We start from the raw sequence: 2,118 nt of genomic DNA on the forward strand, positions 1-2,118 counted from the left end.
TCTGGTGCACCTTCTATGTGCAGTATTCCACTTAGCTAACGAGAGTGTGCGTGCTAAAATGTGAAGCTGTCTCGCAGCGTCTGTCCTTGATAGAGGAATGGGGACGCCGCGGTCTTCTTTCTTTGACATTCGAGCTGACTTATCAGCTTCTTCATTTCAAATGATGCCGCAATATGGTCTGTTATAAAATGAAAAAAGATTTCATGGCATTTTTCTCTCAAGTGATGGACAAGTTCCACGACTTCGCTTGTCAATTGATCATTAGTTGTTCATCATGATCAGATCATTATATTCAGGTTAGTTCTACAGGTGTTGGAGATGACCGATATAGATTGTACGGCAGGAATCCAACAAAGAGGACCCTGTACAGTTGCAGTATGGAGTGCTTTGACACTCCCCATGTCTCTCCTGCTTGGAACCTAAACATAGACATTTTTAACAGCGAAGCTGTTCTAGCTAACCGTAAAAAGTGCCGCCTGCTGCCGCAAAACCTCGCCGAGCTATGACGTCACTACGTTGCCTAGCAACCACCTCGCGGAGCGGCGTGTGCCTCGCCTCCTCTCCGTGCCATGCACATGTTGCCTTAACATGGGACGTTAAGGAGAGGGAAAGAGAGCATGCTCGGGAGAGGGAAATAGAAAATGAGAGCGAGATAGAGAAACAAATTGTAGCAGCACCAACGAGGCAACGCGCAGACCTTATGCCGACGCCGCCCGCGTTGCTTAGCCGGGCATGCGCCGAAGCAGTAGCGATGACGTCACCTCGCGTTGCCTAGTAACCGCCGGCGCAGGTGCGTGCTCGCTTCGCCCGACACAGACACGGATCCGCCGAGCACCCGCCAGCTGCGTGCTACTGCGCACGCGCCGTGACGTCATCCCGGCGTATCAGCTTTTGTTGTGTACACTGTGTGTAGGGAGCCTTCCGTGGGGCCCCATTTCATGCCTGCTACGAAGCGAAGAACATGGCAAAACAGATTAAGTTTTTGCTTCAGCATATCCACATGCCTCGACCACGACAAACCGCGGTCAATGATAATACCCAAGAATCTATGGTGGGAGACATAAGGTATTATAACACCGTTAATGGAGATCGGATAGCGGCAGACGGATTTTCGCGTGAATGCAACCACAGCACATTTCTCAGCAGCTAAGAGCAAACGCTGACGCCGTAAGTATCGTGAAGTAGATGACACAGCACGTTGTAATCTCGCATGTAGTTGTGGGCGTGTTGTACCAAAAGCCCAGATGCAGATCTCATCTGCATATGCACTGATGTGGATGTGAGCTGGAAGTTCGCTCACTAGGCCAATCAGTGCCACATTAAATAATGTTGGGCTGAGAACTCCTCCCTGAGGAACTCCACGGCATACCTGATGACGATTAGTCTCTCCGTCAGGCGTGGACATGTAAACGAAACGGCCGCTGAGATATCTCACAATCCACAGATAGAGCCGGTCGCCAATGCCCAAGTCATCTAGGGCATCGAGAATGGCTTCATGAAGGATGTTGTCGTAGGCCCCTTTGATGTCTAAGAAAACAGCGGCGACAAGTCGGCGTCGACGTTTTTCATGTTCCACTGTCGTAACCAGGTCAATGACGCTGTCAATCGAAGAACGACCTCGCCGAAAGCCGGTCATCATGTTCGGATAAAGATCATTTCTCCCCAGAAACCATTCGAGCCTCGGCAGGACCATTCGTTCCATAACTTTTCCAACACAGCAGCAGGTTTTTGATGCACGCGGCAGGCATCTGTTTAGAGGAGGCGTTGATACAGCATACGGCGCGCGGCGAGGATTTAATCGCTGTTGACGTCATATTAAACCTCACGGCGAAGGCTATGGTGACGGCTTTGGTGACGGCGACAGCGACGGCAACGACAGAAATCCGCTTTGAGTTGCCATATAATTGGTATCAATTACGCATTTGGTGCCATAGCTAAACGTCTCCTCCCCTCCCTCCCTCCCGTCCCCCCACGGCCTCTCGCGCGACGGAAGAAGTCACGTTTGCTCTCTCTCTCTCTATATATATATATATATATATATATATATATATATATATATATATATATATATATATATATATTGCTAGGAGGTTTATTAGCAACGGATGCAGGCGAACG

The sequence above is a fragment of the Dermacentor silvarum genome, chromosome 8 (genome assembly GCF_013339745.2).
Source record: "Dermacentor silvarum isolate Dsil-2018 chromosome 8, BIME_Dsil_1.4, whole genome shotgun sequence".
NCBI classification, from domain to species: domain Eukaryota; kingdom Metazoa; phylum Arthropoda; class Arachnida; order Ixodida; family Ixodidae; genus Dermacentor; species Dermacentor silvarum.